This window comes from Phyllobates terribilis, unplaced genomic scaffold, assembly GCF_046119375.1.
Source record: "Phyllobates terribilis strain yellow unplaced genomic scaffold, ASM4611937v1 Scaffold_15__1_contigs__length_34870131, whole genome shotgun sequence".
NCBI classification, from domain to species: Eukaryota; Metazoa; Chordata; class Amphibia; order Anura; family Dendrobatidae; genus Phyllobates; species Phyllobates terribilis.
Window position 1 is genome coordinate 18286556 of NW_027362775.1, and position 22356 is coordinate 18308911.

A 22356-nucleotide genomic window follows, 5' to 3' on the forward strand; every position below is an offset into this window, starting at 1 on the left:
AAGTTTAAAAATGCTTCGGAACTCTTCCATTGTTCTCAGAATTCCGCTGACTTTTAAAAATACTTCGGAACTCTTCCATTGTTCTCCAAATTCCGCTGAAGTTTAAAAATGCTTCGGAACTCTTCCATTGTTCTCGGAATTCCGCTGACGTTTAAAAATGCTTCACAACTCTTCCATTGTTCCCGGAATTCCGCTGACTTTTAAAAATGCTTCGGAACTCTTTCATTGTTCTCAGAATTCAGGTGAAGTTTAAAAATGCTTCGGAACTCTTCTACTGTTCTCGGAATTCCGCTGAAGTTTAAAAATGCTTAAAATCTCTTCCATTGTTCTCGGAATTCTGCTGACATATAAAAATGCTTCGGAAATCTTGCATTGTTCTCGGCATTCCGCTGACATTTAAAAATGCTTCGGTACTCTTCCATTGTTCTCGGAATTCCGCTGACATATAAAAATGCTTCGGAAATCTTGCATTGTTCTCGGCATTCCGCTGACGTTTAAAAATGCTTCGGAACTCTTCAATTGTTCTCGGAATTCTGCTGAACTTTTAAAATGCTTTGGAACTCTTCCATTGCTCTTGGAATTCTGCTGAAGTTTAAAAATGCTTCGGAACTCTTCCATTGTTCTCAGAATTCCGCTGACGTTTAAAAATGCTTCGGAAATCTTCCATTGTTTTAAAAATTCCGCTGACGCTTAAAAATGCTTCAGAACTCTTCCATTTTTCTCGGAATTCCGCTGACGTTTAAAAATGCTTCGGAACTCTTCCATTGTTCTCGGAATTCTGCTGACGTTTAAAAATGCTTCGGAACTCTTCCATTGTTCTCGGAATTCTGCTGACGTTTAAAAATGCTTCGGAACTCTTCCATTGTTCTCGGAATTCTGCTGACGTTTAAAAATGCTTCGGAACTCTTCCATTGTTCTCGGAATTCTGCTGACGTTTAAAAATGCTTCCAACTCTTCCATTGTTCTCGGAATTCTGCTGACGTTTAAAAATGCTTCGGTACTCTTCCATTGTTCTCGGAATTCCGCTGACATATAAAAATGCTTCGGAAATTTTGCATTGTTCTTGGCATTCCGCTGACGTTTAAAAATGCTTCGGAACTCTTCCATTGTTCTCAGAATTCCGTTGAAGTTTAAAAATGCTTCGAAACTCTTCCATTGTTCTCGGAATTCTGCTGAAGTTTAAAAATGCTTCGGAACTCTTCCATTGTTCTTGGAATTCCGCTGACATATAAAAATGCTTCGGAAATCTTGCATTGTTCTTGGCATTCCGCTGACGTTTAAAAATGCTTCGGAACTCTTCGATTGTTCTCGGAATTCTGCTGAACTTTTAAAATGCTTTGGAACTCTTCCATTGCTTTCGGAATTCTGCTGAAGTTTAAAAATGCTTCAGAACTCTTACATTCTTCTCGGAATTCCGCTGACGTTTAAAAATGCTTCGGTACTCTTCCATTGTTCTCGGAATTCCGCTGACATATAAAAATGCTTCGGAAATCTTGCATGGTTCTCGGCATTCCGCTGACGTTTAAAAATGCTTCAGAACTCTTCAATTGTTCTCGGAATTCTGCTGAACTTTTAAAATGCTTTGGAACTCTTCCATTGCTCTCGGAATTCTGCTGAAGTTTAAAAATGCTTCAGTACTCTTACATTCTTCTCGGAATTCTGCTGACATTTAAAAATGCTTCGGAACTCTTCCATTGTTCTCAGAATTCCGCTGACGTTTAAAAATGCTTTGGAACTCATCCATTGTTCTCGGAATTCCGCTGAAGTTTAAAAATGCTTCGGAACCCTTCCATTGTTCTCGGAATTCTGCTGAAGTTTAAAAATGCTTAGGAACTCTTCCATTGTTCTCAGAATTCCGCTGACGTTTAAAAATGCTTCGGAAATCTTCCATTGTTTTCAAAATTCCGCTGACGCTTAAAAATGCTTCAGAACTCTTCCATTGTTCTCGGAATTCCGCTGACGTTTAATAATGCTTCGCAACTCTTTCATTGTTCTCGGAATTCCGCTGACGTTTAAAAATGCTTCGGAACTCTTCCATTGTTCTCGGAATTCCGTTGAAGTTTAAAAATGCTTCAAAACACTTCCATTGTTCTGGGAATTCTGCTGAAGTTTAAAAATGCTTCAGAACTCTTCCATTGTTCTCGGAATTCCGCTGACGTTTAGTAATGCTTCGCAACTCTTTCATTGTTCTCGGAATTCCGCTGACGTTTAAAAATGCTTCGGAACTCTTCCATTGTTCTCGGAATTCTGCTGAAGTTTATAAATGCTTCAGAACTCTTCCATTGTTCTCAGAATTCCGCTGACATTTAAAAATGCTTCGGAAATCTTCCATTGTTTTCAAAATTCCGCTGACGTTTAAAAATGCTTCAGAACTATTCCATTGTTCTCGGAATTCCGCTGACGTTTAAAAATGCTTCACAACTCTTCCATTGTTCTCGGATTTCCGCTGACTTTTAAAAATGCTTCGGAACTCTTCCATTGTTCTCCAAATTCCGCTGAAGTTTAAAAATGCTTCGGAACCCTTCCATTGTTCTCGGAATTCTGCTGAAGTTTAAAAATGCTTCGGAACTCTTCCATTGTTCTCAGAATTCCGCTGACGTTTATAAATGCTTCGGAAATCTTCCATTGTTTTCAAAATTCCGCTGACGCTTAAAAATGCTTCAGAACCCTTCCATTGTTCTCGGAATTCCGCTGACGTTTAATAATGCTTCGCAACTCTTTCATTGTTCTCGGAATTCCGCTGACATTTAAAAATGCTTCGGAACTCTTCCATTGTTCTCGGAATTCTGCTGACGTTTAAAAATGCTTCGTAACTCTTCCATTGTTCTCAGAATTCCGCTGACGTTTAAAAATGCTTCGGAAATCTTCCATTGTTTTCAATATTCCGCTGACGTTTAAAAATGCTTCAGAACTCTTCCATTGTTCTCGGAATTCCGCTGACGTTTAAAAATGCTTTGGAACTCTTCCATTGTTCTCGGAATTCCGCTGAAGTTTAAAAATGCTTCGGAACTCTTCCATTGTTCTCAGAATTCCGCTGACTTTTAAAAATACTTCGGAACTCTTCCATTGTTCTCCAAATTCCGCTGAAGTTTAAAAATGCTTCGGAACTCTTCCATTGTTCTCGGAATTCCGCTGACGTTTAAAAATGCTTCACAACTCTTCCATTGTTCCCGGAATTCCGCTGACTTTTAAAAATGCTTCGGAACACTTTCATTGTTCTCAGAATTCGGGTGAAGTTTAAAAATGCTTCGGAACTCTTCTACTGTTCTCGGAATTCCGCTGAAGTTTAAAAATGCTTAAAATCTCTTCCATTGTTCTCGGAATTTTGCTGACATATAAAAATGCTTCGGAAATCTTGCATTGTTCTCGGCATTCCGCTGACATTTAAAAATGCTTCGGTACTCTTCCATTGTTCTCGGAATTCCGCTGACATATAAAAATGCTTCAGAAATCTTGCATTGTTCTCGGCATTCCGCTGACGTTTAAAAATGCTTCGGAACTCTTCCATTGTTCTCAGAATTCCGCTGACGTTTAAAAATGCTTCGGAAATCTTCCATTGTTTTCAAAATTCCGCTGACGTTTAAAAATGCTTCAGAACTCTTCCATTGTTCTCGGAATTCCGCTGACGTTTAATAATGCTTCGCAACTCTTTCATTGTTCTCGGAATTCCGCTGACGTTTAAAAATGCTTTGGAACTCTTCCATTGTTCTCGAAATTCCGTTGAAGTTTAAAAATGCTTCGAAACTCTTCCATTGTTCTCGGAATTCTGCTGAAGTTTAAAAATGCTTCGGAACTCTTCCATTGTTCTCAGAATTCCGCTGACGTTTAAAAATGCTTCGGAAATCTTGCATTGTTCTCGGCATTCCGCTGACGTTTAAAAATGCTTCGGAACTCTTCAATTGTTCTAGGAATTCTGCTGAACTTTTAAAATGCTTTGGAACTCTTCCATTGCTCTCGGAATTCGGGTGAAGTTTAAAAATGCTTCGGAACTCTTCCATTGTTCTCGGAATTCTGCTGAAGTTTATAAATGCTTCAGAACTCTTCCATTGTTCTCAGAATTCCGATGACGTTTAATAATGCTTCGGAAATCTTCCATTGTTCTCGGAATTCTGCTGAAGTTTAAAAATGCTTCGGAACTCTTCCATTGTTCTCGAAATTCCATTGAAGTTTAAAAATGCTTCGAAACTCTTCCATTGTTCTCGGAATTCTGCTGAAGTTTAAAAATGCTTCGGAACTCTTCCATTGTTCTTGGAATTCCGCTGACATATAAAAATGCTTCGGAAATCTTGCATTGTTCTCGGCATTCCGCTGACGTTTAAAAATGCTTCGGAACTCTTCAATTGTTCTCGGAATTCTGCTGAACTTTTAAAATGCTTTGGAACTCTTCCATTGCTTTCGGAATTCTGCTGAAGTTTAAAAATGCTTCAGAACTCTTACATTCTTCTCGGAATTCTGCTGACGTTTAAAAATGCTGCGGAACTCTTCCATTGTTCTCGGAATTCCGTTGAAGTTTAAAAATGCTTCGAAACTCTTCCATTGTTCTCGGAATTCTTCTGAAGTTTAAAAATGCTTTGGAACTCTTCCATTGTTCTCGGAATTCCGCTGACATATAAAAATGCTTCGGAAATCTTGCATTGTTCTCGGCATTCCGCTGACGTTTAAAAATGCTTCGGAACTCTTCAATTGTTCTCGGAATTCTGATGAACTTTTAAAATGCTTTGGAACTCTTCCATTGCTCTCGGAATTCTGCTGAAGTTTAAAAATGCTTCAGTACTCTTACATTCTTCTCGGAATTCTGCTGACGTTTAAAAATGCTTTGGAACTCTTCCATTGTTCTCAGAATTCCGCTGACGTTTAATAATGCTTCGCAACTCTTTCATTGTTCTCGGAATTCCGCTGACATTTAAAAATGCTTCGGAACTCTTCCATTGTTCTCGGAATTCTGCTGAAGTTTAAAAATGCTTCGTAACTCTTCCATTGTTCTCAGAATTCCGCTGACGTTTAAAAATGCTTCGGAAATCTTCCATTGTTTTCAATATTCCGCTGACGTTTAAAAATGCTTCAGAACTCTTCCATTGTTCTCGGAATTCCGCTGACATTTAAAAATGCTTTGGAACTCTTCCATTGTTCTCGGAATTCCGCTGAAGTTTAAAAATGCTTCGGAACTCTTCCATTGTTCTCAGAATTCCGCTGACTTTTAAAAATACTTCGGAACTCTTCCATTGTTCTCCAAATTCCGCTGAAGTTTAAAAATGCTTCGGAACTCTTCCATTGTTCTCGGAATTCCGCTGACGTTTAAAAATGCTTCACAACTCTTCCATTGTTCCCGGAATTCCGCTGACTTTTAAAAATGCTTCGGAACACTTTCATTGTTCTCAGAATTCGGGTGAAGTTTAAAAATGCTTCGGAACTCTTCTACTGTTCTCGGAATTCCGCTGAAGTTTAAAAATGCTTAAAATCTCTTCCATTGTTCTCGGAATTTTGCTGACATATAAAAATGCTTCGGAAATCTTGCATTGTTCTCGGCATTCCGCTGACATTTAAAAATGCTTCGGTACTCTTCCATTGTTCTCGGAATTCCGCTGACATATAAAAATGCTTCGGAAATCTTGCATTGTTCTCGGCATTCCGCTGACGTTTAAAAATGCTTCGGAAATCTTCCATTGTTTTCAAAATTCCGCTGACGTTTAAAAATGCTTCGGAACTCTTCAATTGTTCTCGGAATTCTGCTGAACTTTTAAAATGCTTTGGAACTCTTCCATTGCTTTCGGAATTCTGCTGAAGTTTAAAAATGCTTCAGAACTCTTACATTCTTCTCGGAATTCTGCTGACGTTTAAAAATGCTGCGGAACTCTTCCATTGTTCTCGGAATTCCGTTGAAGTTTAAAAATGCTTCGAAACTCTTCCATTGTTCTCGGAATTCTGCTGAAGTTTAAAAATGCTTTGGAACTCTTCCATTGTTCTCAGAATTCCGCTGACGTTTAAAAATGCTTCGGTACTCTTCCATTGTTCTCGGAATTCCGCTGACATATAAAAATGCTTCGGAAATCTTGCATTGTTCTCGGCATTCCGCTGACGTTTAAAAATGCTTCGGAACTCTTCAATTGTTCTCGGAATTCTGATGAACTTTTAAAATGCTTTGGAACTCTTCCATTGCTCTCGGAATTCTGCTGAAGTTTAAAAATGCTTCAGTACTCTTACATTCTTCTCGGAATTCTGCTGACGTTTAAAAATGCTTCGGAACTCTTCCATTGTTCTCAGAATTCCGCTGACGTTTAATAATGCTTCGCAACTCTTTCATTGTTCTCGGAATTCCGCTGACGTTTAAATATGCTTCGGATCTCTTCCATTGTTCTCGAAATTCCGTTGAAGTTTAAAAATGCTTCCAAACTCTTCCATTGTTCTCGGAATTCTGCTGAAGTTTAAAAATGCTTCGGAACTCTTCCATTGTTCTCAGAATTCCGCTGACGTTTAAAAATGCTTCGGAACCCTTCCATTGTTCTCGGAATTCTGCTGAAGTTTAAAAATGCTTCGGAACTCTTCCATTGTTCTCAGAATTCCGCTGACGTTTATAAATGCTTCGGAAATCTTCCATTGTTTTCAAAATTCCGCTGACGCTTAAAAATGCTTCAGAACCCTTCCATTGTTCTCGGAATTCCGCTGACGTTTAATAATGCTTCGCAACTCTTTCATTGTTCTCGGAATTCCGCTGACATTTAAAAATGCTTCGGAACTCTTCCATTGTTCTCGGAATTCTGCTGAAGTTTAAAAATGCTTCGTAACTCTTCCATTGTTCTCAGAATTCCGCTGACGTTTAAAAATGCTTCGGAAATCTTCCATTGTTTTCAATATTCCGCTGACGTTTAAAAATGCTTCAGAACTCTTCCATTGTTCTCGGAATTCCGCTGACGTTTAAAAATGCTTTGGAACTCTTCCATTGTTCTCGGAATTCCGCTGAAGTTTAAAAATGCTTCGGAACTCTTCCATTGTTCTCAGAATTCCGCTGACTTTTAAAAATACTTCGGAACTCTTCCATTGTTCTCCAAATTCCGCTGAAGTTTAAAAATGCTTCAGAACTCTTCCATTGTTCTCGGAATTCCGCTGACGTTTAAAAATGCTTCACAACTCTTCCATTGTTCCCGGAATTCCGCTGACTTTTAAAAATGCTTCGGAACACTTTCATTGTTCTCAGAATTCGGGTGAAGTTTAAAAATGCTTCGGAACTCTTCTACTGTTCTCGGAATTCCGCTGAAGTTTAAAAATGCTTAAAATCTCTTCCATTGTTCTCGGAATTTTGCTGACATATAAAAATGCTTCGGAAATCTTGCATTGTTCTCGGCATTCCGCTGACATTTAAAAATGCTTCGGTACTCTTCCATTGTTCTCGGAATTCCGCTGACATATAAAAATGCTTCAGAAATCTTGCATTGTTCTCGGCATTCCGCTGACGTTTAAAAATGCTTCGGAACTCTTCCATTGTTCTCAGAATTCCGCTGACGTTTAAAAATGCTTCGGAAATCTTCCATTGTTTTCAAAATTCCGCTGACGTTTAAAAATGCTTCAGAACTCTTCCATTGTTCTCGGAATTCCGCTGACGTTTAATAATGCTTCGCAACTCTTTCATTGTTCTCGGAATTCCGCTGACGTTTAAAAATGCTTTGGAACTCTTCCATTGTTCTCGAAATTCCGTTGAAGTTTAAAAATGCTTCGAAACTCTTCCATTGTTCTCGGAATTCTGCTGAAGTTTAAAAATGCTTCGGAACTCTTCCATTGTTCTCAGAATTCCGCTGACGTTTAAAAATGCTTCGGAAATCTTGCATTGTTCTCGGCATTCCGCTGACGTTTAAAAATGCTTCGGAACTCTTCAATTGTTCTAGGAATTCTGCTGAACTTTTAAAATGCTTTGGAACTCTTCCATTGCTCTCGGAATTCGGGTGAAGTTTAAAAATGCTTCGGAACTCTTCCATTGTTCTCGGAATTCTGCTGAAGTTTATAAATGCTTCAGAACTCTTCCATTGTTCTCAGAATTCCGCTGACGTTTAATAATGCTTCGGAAATCTTCCATTGTTCTCGGAATTCTGCTGAAGTTTAAAAATGCTTCGGAACTCTTCCATTGTTCTCGAAATTCCATTGAAGTTTAAAAATGCTTCGAAACTCTTCCATTGTTCTCGGAATTCTGCTGAAGTTTAAAAATGCTTCGGAACTCTTCCATTGTTCTTGGAATTCCGCTGACATATAAAAATGCTTCGGAAATCTTGCATTGTTCTCGGCATTCCGCTGACGTTTAAAAATGCTTCGGAACTCTTCAATTGTTCTCGGAATTCTGCTGAACTTTTAAAATGCTTTGGAACTCTTCCATTGCTTTCGGAATTCTGCTGAAGTTTAAAAATGCTTCAGAACTCTTACATTCTTCTCGGAATTCTGCTGACGTTTAAAAATGCTGCGGAACTCTTCCATTGTTCTTGGAATTCCGTTGAAGTTTAAAAATGCTTCGAAACTCTTCCATTGTTCTCGGAATTCTTCTGAAGTTTAAAAATGCTTTGGAACTCTTCCATTGTTCTCAGAATTCCGCTGACGTTTAAAAATGCTTCGGTACTCTTCCATTGTTCTCGGAATTCCGCTGACATATAAAAATGCTTCGGAAGTCTTGCATTGTTCTCGGCATTCCGCTGACGTTTAAAAATGCTTCGGAACTCTTCAATTTTTCTCGGAATTCTGATGAACTTTTAAAATGCTTTGGAACTCTTCCATTGCTCTCGGAATTCTGCTGAAGTTTAAAAATGCTTCAGTACTCTTACATTCTTCTCGGAATTCTGCTGACGTTTAAAAATGCTTTGGAACTCTTCCATTGTTCTCAGAATTCCGCTGACGTTTAATAATGCTTCGCAACTCTTTCATTGTTCTCGGAATTCCGCTGACATTTAAAAATGCTTCGGAACTCTTCCATTGTTCTCGGAATTCTGCTGAAGTTTAAAAATGCTTCGTAACTCTTCCATTGTTCTCAGAATTCCGCTGACGTTTAAAAATGCTTCGGAAATCTTCCATTGTTTTCAATATTCCGCTGACGTTTAAAAATGCTTCAGAACTCTTCCATTGTTCTCGGAATTCCGCTGACGTTTAAAAATGCTTTGGAACTCTTCCATTGTTCTCGGAATTCCGCTGAAGTTTAAAAATGCTTCGGAACTCTTCCATTGTTCTCAGAATTCCGCTGACTTTTAAAAATACTTCGGAACTCTTCCATTGTTCTCCAAATTCCGCTGAAGTTTAAAAATGCTTCGGAACTCTTCCATTGTTCTCGGAATTCCGCTGACGTTTAAAAATGCTTCACAACTCTTCCATTGTTCCCGGAATTCCGCTGACTTTTAAAAATGCTTCGGAACACTTTCATTGTTCTCAGAATTCGGGTGAAGTTTAAAAATCCTTCGGAACTCTTCTACTGTTCTCGGAATTCCGCTGAAGTTTAAAAATGCTTAAAATCTCTTCCATTGTTCTCGGAATTTTGCTGACATATAAAAATGCTTCGGAAATCTTGCATTGTTCTCGGCATTCCGCTGACATTTAAAAATGCTTCGGTACTCTTCCATTGTTCTCGGAATTCCGCTGACATATAAAAATGCTTCGGAAATCTTGCATTGTTCTCGGCATTCCGCTGACGTTTAAAAATGCTTCGGAAATCTTCCATTGTTTTCAAAATTCCGCTGACGTTTAAAAATGCTTCGGAACTCTTCAATTGTTCTCGGAATTCTGCTGAACTTTTAAAATGCTTTGGAACTCTTCCATTGCTTTCGGAATTCTGCTGAAGTTTAAAAATGCTTCAGAACTCTTACATTCTTCTCGGAATTCTGCTGACGTTTAAAAATGCTGCGGAACTCTTCCATTGTTCTCGGAATTCCGTTGAAGTTTAAAAATGCTTCGAAACTCTTCCATTGTTCTCGGAATTCTGCTGAAGTTTAAAAATGCTTTGGAACTCTTCCATTGTTCTCAGAATTCCGCTGACGTTTAAAAATGCTTCGGTACTCTTCCATTGTTCTCGGAATTCCGCTGACATATAAAAATGCTTCGGAAATCTTGCATTGTTCTCGGCATTCCGCTGACGTTTAAAAATGCTTCGGAACTCTTCAATTGTTCTCGGAATTCTGATGAACTTTTAAAATGCTTTGGAACTCTTCCATTGCTCTCGGAATTCGGGTGAAGTTTAAAAATGCTTCGGAACTCTTTCATTGTTCTCGGAATTCCGCTGACGTTTAAATATGCTTCGGATCTCTTCCATTGTTCTCGAAATTCCGTTGAAGTTTAAAAATGCTTCCAAACTCTTCCATTGTTCTCGGAATTCTGCTGAAGTTTAAAAATGCTTCGGAACTCTTCCATTGTTCTCAGAATTCCGCTGACGTTTAAAAATGCTTCGGAACTCTTCAATTGTTCTCGGAATTCTGCTGAACTTTTAAAATGCTTTGGAACTCTTCCATTGCTCTCGGAATTCTGCTGAAGTTTAAAAATGCTTCAGTACTCTTACATTCTTCTCGGAATTCTGCTGACGTTTAAAAATGCTTCGGAACTCTTCCATTGTTCTCAGAATTCCGCTGACGTTTAAAAATGCTTTGGAACTCTTCCATTGTTCTCGGAATTCCGCTGAAGTTTAAAAATGCTTCGGAACCCTTCCATTGTTCTCGGAATTCTGCTGAAGTTTAAAAATGCTTAGGAACTCTTCCATTGTTCTCAGAATTCCGCTGACGTTTAAAAATGCTTCGGAAATCTTCCATTGTTTTCAAAATTCCGCTGACGCTTAAAAATGCTTCAGAACTCTTCCATTGTTCTCGGAATTCCGCTGACGTTTAATAATGCTTCGCAACTCTTTCATTGTTCTCGGAATTCCGCTGACGTTTAAAAATGCTTCGGAACTCTTCCATTGTTCTCGGAATTCCGTTGAAGTTTAAAAATGCTTCAAAACACTTCCATTGTTCTGGGAATTCTGCTGAAGTTTAAAAATGCTTCAGAACTCTTCCATTGTTCTCGGAATTCCGCTGACGTTTAATAATGCTTCGCAACTCTTTCATTGTTCTCGGAATTCCGCTGACGTTTAAAAATGCTTCGGAACTCTTCCATTGTTCTCGGAATTCTGCTGAAGTTTATAAATGCTTCAGAACTCTTCCATTGTTCTCAGAATTCCGCTGACGTTTAAAAATGCTTCGGAAATCTTCCATTGTTTTCAAAATTCCGCTGACGTTTAAAAATGCTTCAGAACTATTCCATTGTTCTCGGAATTCCGCTGACGTTTAAAAATGCTTCACAACTCTTCCATTGTTCTCGGATTTCCGCTGACTTTTAAAAATGCTTCGGAACTCTTCCATTGTTCTCCAAATTCCGCTGAAGTTTAAAAATGCTTCGGAACCCTTCCATTGTTCTCGGAATTCTGCTGAAGTTTAAAAATGCTTCGGAACTCTTCCATTGTTCTCAGAATTCCGCTGACGTTTATAAATGCTTCGGAAATCTTCCATTGTTTTCAAAATTCCGCTGACGCTTAAAAATGCTTCAGAACTCTTCCATTGTTCTCGGAATTCCGCTGACGTTTAATAATGCTTCGCAACTCTTTCATTGTTCTCAGAATTCCACTGACGTTTAAAAATGCTTCGGCACTCATCCATTGTTCTCGGAATTCCGTTGAAGTTTAAAAATGCTTCGAAACTCTTCCATTGTTCTCGGAATTCTGCTGAAGTTTAAAGATGCTTCAGAAATCTTCCATTGTTCTCGGAATTCCGCTGACGTTTAATAATGCTTCGCAACTCTTTCATTGTTCTCGGAATTCTGCTGAAGTTTAAAAATGCTTCGTAACTCTTCCATTGTTCTCAGAATTCCGCTGACGTTTAAAAATGCTTCGGAAATCTTCCATTGTTTTCAATATTCCGCTGACGTTTAAATATGCTTCAGAACTCTTCCATTGTTCTCGGAATTCCGCTGACGTTTAAAAATGCTTTGGAACTCTTCCATTGTTCTCGGAATTCCGCTGAAGTTTAAAAATGCTTCGGAACTCTTCCATTGTTCTCAGAATTCCGCTGACTTTTAAAAATACTTCGGAACTCTTCCATTGTTCTCCAAATTCCGCTGAAGTTTAAAAATGCTTCGGAACTCTTCCATTGTTCTCGGAATTCCGCTGACGTTTAAAAATGCTTCACAACTCTTCCATTGTTCCCGGAATTCCGCTGACTTTTAAAAATGCTTCGGAACTCTTTCATTGTTCTCAGAATTCGGGTGAAGTTTAAAAATGCTTCGGAACTCTTCTACTGTTCTCGGAATTCCGCTGAAGTTTAAAAATGCTTAAAATCTCTTCCATTGTTCTCGGAATTTTGCTGACATATAAAAATGCTTCGGAAATCTTGCATTGTTCTCGGCATTCCGCTGACATTTAAAAATGCTTCGGTACTCTTCCATTGTTCTCGGAATTCCGCTGACATATAAAAATGCTTCGGAAATCTTGCATTGTTCTCGGCATTCCGCTGACGTTTAAAAATGCTTCGGAACTCTTCCATTGTTCTCAGAATTCCGCTGACGTTTAAAAATGCTTCGGAAATCTTACATTGTTTTCAAAATTCCGCTGACGTTTAAAAATGCTTCAGAACTCTTCCATTGTTCTCGGAATTCCGCTGACGTTTAATAATGCTTCGCAACTCTTTCATTGTTCTCGGAATTCCGCTGACGTTTAAAAATGCTTCGGAACTCTTCCATTGTTCTCGAAATTCCGTTGAAGTTTAAAAATGCTTCGAAACTCTTCCATTGTTCTCGGAATTCTGCTGAAGTTTAAAAATGCTTCGGAACTCTTCCATTGTTTTCAGAATTCCGCTGACGTTTAAAAATGCTTCGGAAATCTTGCATTGTTCTCGGAATTCTGCTGAAGTTTAAAAATGCTTCGGAACTCTTCCATTGTTCTCGAAATTCCATTGAAGTTTAAAAATGCTTCGAAACTCTTCCATTGTTCTCGGAATTCTGCTGAAGTTTAAAAATGCTTCGGAACTCTTCCATTGTTCTTGGAATTCCGCTGACATATAAAAATGCTTCGGAAATCTTGCATTGTTCTCGGCATTCCGCTGACGTTTAAAAATGCTTCGGAACTCTTCAATTGTTCTCGGAATTCTGCTGAACTTTTAAAATGCTTTGGAACTCTTCCATTGCTTTCGGAATTCTGCTGAAGTTTAAAAATGCTTCAGAACTCTTACATTCTTCTCGGAATTCTGCTGACGTTTAAAAATGCTGCGGAACTCTTCCATTGTTCTCAGAATTCCGCTGACGTTTAAAAATGCTTTGGAACTCTTCCATTGTTCTCGGAATTCTGCTGACGTTTAAAAATGCTTCAGAACTCTTCCATTGTTCTTGGAATTCTGCTGAAGTTTTAAAATGCTTCGGAACTCTTCCATTGTTCTCGGAATTCTGCTGACGTTTAAAAATGCTTCGGAGCTCTTCCATTGTTCTCGGAATTCCGCTGACATATAAAAATGCTTCGGAAATCTTGCATTGTTCTCGGCATTCCGCTGACGTTTAAAAATGCTTCGGAACTCTTCCATTGCTCTCGGAATTCGGGTGAAGTTTAAAAATGCTTCGGAACTCTTCTATTGTTCTCGGAATTCCGCTGAAGTTTAAAAATGCTTAAAATCTCTTCCATTGTTCTCGTTATTCTGCTCATGTTTAAAAATGCTTCGGAACTCTTCCATTGTTCTCGTAATTCCGCTGAAGTTTAAAAATGCTTCGGAACTCTTCCATTGTTCTCGGAATTCCGATGACGTTTTAAAATGCTTCGGTACTCTTCCATTGTTCTCGGAATTCCGCTGATGTTTAAAAATGCTTCGGAACTCTTCCATTGTTCTCGGAATTCCGCTGAAGTTTAAAAATGCTTTGGAACTCTTCCATTGTTCTCGTAATTCTGCTGAAGTTTAAAAATGCTTCGGAACTCTTCCATTGTTCTCGGAATTCCGATGACGTTTTAAAATGCTTCAGTACTCTTCCATTGTTCTCGGAATTCCGCTGATGTTTAAAAATGCTTCGGAACTCTTCCATTGTTCTCAGAATTCCGCTGAAGTTTAAAAATGCTTCGGACCCCTTCCATTGTTTTAGGAATTCTGCTGAAGTCTAAAAATTCATCTGAACTCTTCCATTATTCTCGGAATTCGTGTGAATTTTAAAAATGCTTCGGAACTCTTCTATTGTTCTCGGAATTCCGCTGAAGTTTAAAAATGCTTAAAATCTCTTACATTGTTCTCGGAATTCCGCTGAAGTTTAAAAATGCTTCGGAACTCTTCCATTGTTCTTGGAATTCTGCTGAAGTTTAAAAATGCTTCAGAACTCTTCCATTGTCCTCAGAATTCCGCTGACGTTTAAAAATGCTTCACAACTCTTCCATTGTTCTCGGAATTCCGCTGACTTTTAAAAATGCTTCGGAACTCTTCCATTGTTCTCAGAATTCCGCTGACGTTTAAAAATGCTTTGGAACTCTTCCATTGTTCTCGGAATTCCGCTGAAGTTTAAAAATGCTTCGGAACCCTTCCATTGTTCTCGGAATTCTGCTGAAGTTTAAAAATGCTTAGGAACTCTTCCATTGTTCTCAGAATTCCGCTGACGTTTAAAAATGCTTCGGAAATCTTCCATTGTTTTCAAAATTCCGCTGACGCTTAAAAATGCTTCAGAACTCTTCCATTGTTCTCGGCATTCCGCTGACGTTTAATAATGCTTCGCAATTCTTTCATTGTTCTCGGAATTCCGCTGACGTTTAAAAATGCTTCGGAACTCTTCCATTGTTCTCGGAATTCCGTTGAAGTTTAAAAATGCTTCAAAACACTTCCATTGTTCTGGGAATTCTGCTGAAGTTTAAAAATGCTTCAGAACTCTTCCATTGTTCTCGGAATTCCGCTGACGTTTAATAATGCTTCGCAACTCTTTCATTGTTCTCGGAATTCCGCTGACGTTTAAAAATGCTTCGGAACTCTTCCATTGTTCTCGGAATTCTGCTGAAGTTTATAAATGCTTCAGAACTCTTCCATTGTTCTCAGAATTCCGCTGACGTTTAAAAATGCTTCGGAAATCTTCCATTGTTTTCAAAATTCCGCTGACGTTTAAAAATGCTTCAGAACTATTCCATTGTTCTCGGAATTCCGCTGACGTTTAAAAATGCTTCACAACTCTTCCATTGTTCTCGGATTTCCGCTGACTTTTAAAAATGCTTCGGAACTCTTCCATTGTTCTCCAAATTCCGCTGAAGTTTAAAAATGCTTCGGAACCCTTCCATTGTTCTCGGAATTCTGCTGAAGTTTAAAAATGCTTCGGAACTCTTCCATTGTTCTCAGAATTCCGCTGACGTTTATAAATGCTTCGGAAATCTTCCATTGTTTTCAAAATTCCGCTGACGCTTAAAAATGCTTCAGAACTCTTCCATTGTTCTCGGAATTCCGCTGACGTTTAATAATGCTTCGCAACTCTTTCATTGTTCTCAGAATTCCACTGACGTTTAAAAATGCTTCGGCACTCATCCATTGTTCTCGGAATTCCGTTGAAGTTAGAAATGCTTCGAAACTCTTCCATTGTTCTCGGAATTCTGCTGAAGTTTAAAGATGCTTCAGAAATCTTCCATTGTTCTCGGAATTCCGCTGACGTTTAATAATGCTTCGCAACTCTTTCATTGTTCTCGGAATTCCGCTGACATTTAAAAATGCTTCGGAACTCTTCCATTGTTCTCGGAATTCTGCTGAAGTTTAAAAATGCTTCGTAACTCTTCCATTGTTCTCAGAATTCCGCTGACGTTTAAAAATGCTTCGGAAATCTTCCATTGTTTTCAAAATTCCGCTGACGTTTAAAAATGCTTCAGAACTCTTCCATTGTTCTCGGAATTCCGCTGACGTTTAATAATGCTTCGCAACTCTTTCATTGTTCTCGGAATTCCGCTGACGTTTAAAAATGCTTCGGAACTCTTCCATTGTTCTCGAAATTCCGTTGAAGTTTAAAAATGCTTCGAAACTCTTCCATTGTTCTCGGAATTCTGCTGAAGTTTAAAAATGCTTCGGAACTCTTCCATTGTTTTCAGAATTCCGCTGACGTTTAAAAATGCTTCGGAAATCTTGCATTGTTCTCGGAATTCTGCTGAAGTTTAAAAATGCTTCGGAACTCTTCCATTGTTCTCGAAATTCCATTGAAGTTTAAAAATGCTTCGAAACTCTTCCATTGTTCTCGGAATTCTGCTGAAGTTTAAAAATGCTTCGGAACTCTTCCATTGTTCTTGGAATTCCGCTGACATATAAAAATGCTTCGGAAATCTTGCATTGTTCTCGGCATTCCGCTGACGTTTAAAAATGCTTCGGAACTCTTCAATTGTTCTCGGAATTCTGCTGAACTTTTAAAATGCTTTGGAACTCTTCCATTGCTTTCGGAATTCTGCTGAAGTTTAAAAATGCTTCAGAACTCTTACATTCTTCTCGGAATTCTGCTGACGTTTAAAAATGCTGCGGAACTCTTCCATTGTTCTCAGAATTCCGCTGACGTTTAAAAATGCTTTGGAACTCTTCCATTGTTCTCGGAATTCCGCTGAAGTTTAAAAATGCTTCGGAACTCTTCCATTGTTCTTGGAATTCCGCTGACATATAAAAATGCTTCGGAAATCTTGCATTGTTCTTGGCATTCCGCTGACGTTTAAAAATGCTTCGGAACTCTTCGATAGTTCTCGGAATTCTGCTGAACTTTTAAAATGCTTTGGAACTCTTCCATTGCTTTCGGAATTCTGCTGAAGTTTAAAAATGCTTCAGAACTCTTACATTCTTCTCGGAATTCCGCTGACGTTTAAAAATGCTTCGGTACTCTTCCATTGTTCTCGGAATTCCGCTGACATATAAAAATGCTTCGGAAATCTTGCATGGTTCTCGGCATTCCGCTGACGTTTAAAAATGCTTCGGAACTCTTCAATTGTTCTCGGAATTCTGCTGAACTTTTAAAATGCTTTGGAACTCTTCCATTGCTCTCGGAATTCTGCTGAAGTTTAAAAATGCTTCAGTACTCTTACATTCTTCTCGGAATTCTGCTGACGTTTAAAAATGCTTCGGAACTCTTCCATTGTTCTCAGAATTCCGCTGACGTTTAAAAATGCTTTGGAACTCTTCCATTGTTCTCGGAATTCCGCTGAAGTTTAAAAATGCTTCGGAACCCTTCCATTGTTCTCGGAATTCTGCTGAAGTTTAAAAATGCTTAGGAACTCTTCCATTGTTCTCAGAATTCCGCTGACGTTTAAAAATGCTTCGGAAATCTTCCATTGTTTTCAAAATTCCGCTGACGCTGAAAAATGCTTCAGAACTCTTCCATTGTTCTCGGAATTCCGCTGACGTTTAATAATGCTTCGCAACTCTTTCATTGTTCTCGGAATTCCGCTGACGTTTAAAAATGCTTCGGAACTCTTCCATTGTTCTCGGAATTCCGTTGAAGTTTAAAAATGCTTCAAAACACTTCCATTGTTCTGGGAATTCTGCTGAAGTTTAAAAATGCTTCAGAACTCTTCCATTGTTCTCGGAATTCCGCTGACGTTTAATAATGCTTCGGAAATCTTTCATTGTTCTCGGAATTCCGCTGACGTTTATAAATGCTTCAGAACTCTTCCATTGTTCTCAGAATTCCGCTGACATTTAAAAATGCTTCGGAAATCTTCCATTGTTTTCAAAATTCCGCTGACGCTTAAAAATGCTTCAGAACTCTTCCATTGTTCTCGGAATTCCGCTGACGTTTAATAATGCTTCGCAACTCTTTCATTGTTCTCGGAATTCCACTGACATTTAAAAATGCTTCGGAACTCTTCCATTGTTCTCGGAATTCTGCTGAAGTTTAAAAATGCTTCGTAACTCTTCCATTGTTCTCAGAATTCCGCTGACGTTTAAAAATGCTTCGGAAATCTTCCATTGTTTTCAATATTCCGCTGACGTTTAAAAATGCTTCAGAACTCTTCCATTGTTCTCGGAATTCCGCTGACGTTTAAAAATGCTTTGGAACTCTTCCATTGTTCTCGGAATTCCGCTGAAGTTTAAAAATGCTTCGGAACTCTTCCATTGTTCTCGGAATTCCGCTGACGTTTAAAAATGCTTCACAACTCTTCCATTGTTCCCGGAATTCCGCTGACTTTTAAAAATGCTTCGGAACACTTTCATTGTTCTCAGAATTCGGGTGAAGTTTAAAAATGCTTCGGAACTCTTCTACTGTTCTCGGAATTCCGCTGAAGTTTAAAAATGCTTAAAATCTCTTCCATTGTTCTCGGAATTTTGCTGACATATAAAAATGCTTCGGAAATCTTGCATTGTTCTCGGCATTCCGCTGACATTTAAAAATGCTTCGGTACTCTTCCATTGTTCTCGGAATTCCGCTGACATATAAAAATGCTTCGGAAATCTTGCATTGTTCTCGGCATTCCGCTGACGTTTAAAAATGCTTCGGAACTCTTCCATTGTTCTCAGAATTCCGCTGACGTTTAAAAATGCTTCGGAAATCTTCCATTGTTTTCAAAATTCCGCTGACGTTTAAAAATGCTTCAGAACTCTTCCATTGTTCTCGGAATTCCGCTGACGTTTAATAATGCTTCGCAACTCTTTCATTGTTCTCGGAATTCCGCTGACGTTTAAAAATGCTTTGGAACTCTTCCATTGTTCTCGAAATTCCGTTGAAGTTTAAAAATGCTTCGAAACTCTTCCATTGTTCTCGGAATTCTGCTGAAGTTTAAAAATGCTTCGGAACTCTTCCATTGTTCTCAGAATTCCGCTGACGTTTAAAAATGCTTCGGAAATCTTGCATTGTTCTCGGCATTCCGCTGACGTTTAAAAATGCTTCGGAACTCTTCAATTGTTCTCGGAATTCTGCTGAACTTTTAAAATGCTTTGGAACTCTTCCATTGCTCTCGGAATTCGGGTGAAGTTTAAAAATGCTTCGGAACTCTTCCATTGTTCTCGGAATTCTGCTGAAGTTTATAAATGCTTCAGAACTCTTCCATTGTTCTCAGAATTCCGCTGACGTTTAATAATGCTTCGGAAATCTTCCACTGTTCTCGGAATTCTGCTGAACTTTTAAAATGCTTTGGAACTCTTCCATTGCTTTCGGAATTCTGCTGAAGTTTAAAAATGCTTCAGAACTCTTACATTCTTCTCGGAATTCTGCTGACATATAAAAATGCTTTGGAACTCTTCCATTGTTCTCGGAATTCCGCTGACGTTTAAAAATGCTTCGTAACTCTTCCATTGTTCTCAGAATTCCGCTGACGTTTAAAAATGCTTCGGAAATCTTCCATTGTTTTCAATATTCCGCTGACGTTTAAAAATGCTTCAGAACTCTTCCATTGTTCTCGGAATTCCGCTGACGTTTAAAAATGCTTTGGAACTCTTCCATTGTTCTCGGAATTCCGCTGAAGTTTAAAAATGCTTCGGAACTCTTCCATTGTTCTCAGAATTCCGCTGACTTTTAAAAATACTTCGGAACTCTTCCATTGTTCTCCAAATTCCGCTGAAGTTTAAAAATGCTTCGGAACTCTTCCATTGTTCTCGGAATTCCGCTGACGTTTAAAAATGCTTCACAACTCTTCCATTGTTCCCGGAATTCCGCTGACTTTTAAAAATGCTTCGGAACACTTTCATTGTTCTCAGAATTCGGGTGAAGTTTAAAAATCCTTCGGAACTCTTCTACTGTTCTCGGAATTCCGCTGAAGTTTAAAAATGCTTAAAATCTCTTCCATTGTTCTCGGAATTTTGCTGACATATAAAAATGCTTCGGAAATCTTGCATTGTTCTCGGCATTCCGCTGACATTTAAAAATGCTTCGGTACTCTTCCATTGTTCTCGGAATTCCGCTGACATATAAAAATGCTTCGGAAATCTTGCATTGTTCTCGGCATTCCGCTGACGTTTAAAAATGCTTCGGAAATCTTCCATTGTTTTCAAAATTCCGCTGACGTTTAAAAATGCTTCGGAACTCTTCAATTGTTCTCGGAATTCTGCTGAACTTTTAAAATGCTTTGGAACTCTTCCATTGCTTTCGGAATTCTGCTGAAGTTTAAAAATGCTTCAGAACTCTTACATTCTTCTCGGAATTCTGCTGACGTTTAAAAATGCTGCGGAACTCTTCCATTGTTCTCGGAATTCCGTTGAAGTTTAAAAATGCTTCGAAACTCTTCCATTGTTCTCGGAATTCTGCTGAAGTTTAAAAATGCTTTGGAACTCTTCCATTGTTCTCAGAATTCCGCTGACGTTTAAAAATGCTTCGGTACTCTTCCATTGTTCTCGGAATTCCGCTGACATATAAAAATGCTTCGGAAATCTTGCATTGTTCTCGGCATTCCGCTGACGTTTAAAAATGCTTCGGAACTCTTCAATTGTTCTCGGAATTCTGATGAACTTTTAAAATGCTTTGGAACTCTTCCATTGCTCTCGGAATTCGGGTGAAGTTTAAAAATGCTTCGGAACTCTTTCATTGTTCTCGGAATTCCGCTGACGTTTAAATATGCTTCGGATCTCTTCCATTGTTCTCGAAATTCCGTTGAAGTTTAAAAATGCTTCCAAACTCTTCCATTGTTCTCGGAATTCTGCTGAAGTTTAAAAATGCTTCGGAACTCTTCCATTGTTCTCAGAATTCCGCTGACGTTTAAAAATGCTTCGGAACTCTTCAATTGTTCTCGGAATTCTGCTGAACTTTTAAAATGCTTTGGAACTCTTCCATTGCTCTCGGAATTCCGCTGAAGTTTAAAAATGCTTCGGAACTCTTCCATTGTTCTTGGAATTCCGCTGACATATAAAAATGCTTCGGAAATCTTGCATTGTTCTTGGCATTCCGCTGACGTTTAAAAATGCTTCGGAACTCTTCGATAGTTCTCGGAATTCTGCTGAACTTTTAAAATGCTTTGGAACTCTTCCATTGCTTTCGGAATTCTGCTGAAGTTTAAAAATGCTTCAGAACTCTTACATTCTTCTCGGAATTCCGCTGACGTTTAAAAATGCTTCGGTACTCTTCCATTGTTCTCGGAATTCCGCTGACATATAAAAATGCTTCGGAAATCTTGCATGGTTCTCGGCATTCCGCTGACGTTTAAAAATGCTTCGGAACTCTTCAATTGTTCTCGGAATTCTGCTGAACTTTTAAAATGCTTTGGAACTCTTCCATTGCTCTCGGAATTCTGCTGAAGTTTAAAAATGCTTCAGTACTCTTACATTCTTCTCGGAATTCTGCTGACGTTTAAAAATGCTTCGGAACTCTTCCATTGTTCTCAGAATTCCGCTGACGTTTAAAAATGCTTTGGAACTCTTCCATTGTTCTCGGAATTCCGCTGAAGTTTAAAAATGCTTCGGAACCCTTCCATTGTTCTCGGAATTCTGCTGAAGTTTAAAAATGCTTAGGAACTCTTCCATTGTTCTCAGAATTCCGCTGACGTTTAAAAATGCTTCGGAAATCTTCCATTGTTTTCAAAATTCCGCTGACGCTGAAAAATGCTTCAGAACTCTTCCATTGTTCTCGGAATTCCGCTGACGTTTAATAATGCTTCGCAACTCTTTCATTGTTCTCGGAATTCCGCTGACGTTTAAAAATGCTTCGGAACTCTTCCATTGTTCTCGGAATTCCGTTGAAGTTTAAAAATGCTTCAAAACACTTCCATTGTTCTGGGAATTCTGCTGAAGTTTAAAAATGCTTCAGAACTCTTCCATTGTTCTCGGAATTCCGCTGACGTTTAATAATGCTTCGGAAATCTTTCATTGTTCTCGGAATTCCGCTGACGTTTATAAATGCTTCAGAACTCTTCCATTGTTCTCAGAATTCCGCTGACATTTAAAAATGCTTCGGAAATCTTCCATTGTTTTCAAAATTCCGCTGACGCTTAAAAATGCTTCAGAACTCTTCCATTGTTCTCGGAATTCCGCTGACGTTTAATAATGCTTCGCAACTCTTTCATTGTTCTCGGAATTCCACTGACATTTAAAAATGCTTCGGAACTCTTCCATTGTTCTCGGAATTCTGCTGAAGTTTAAAAATGCTTCGTAACTCTTCCATTGTTCTCAGAATTCCGCTGACGTTTAAAAATGCTTCGGAAATCTTCCATTGTTTTCAATATTCCGCTGACGTTTAAAAATGCTTCAGAACTCTTCCATTGTTCTCGGAATTCCGCTGACGTTTAAAAATGCTTTGGAACTCTTCCATTGTTCTCGGAATTCCGCTGAAGTTTAAAAATGCTTCGGAACTCTTCCATTGTTCTCGGAATTCCGCTGACGTTTAAAAATGCTTCACAACTCTTCCATTGTTCCCGGAATTCCGCTGACTTTTAAAAATGCTTCGGAACACTTTCATTGTTCTCAGAATTCGGGTGAAGTTTAAAAATGC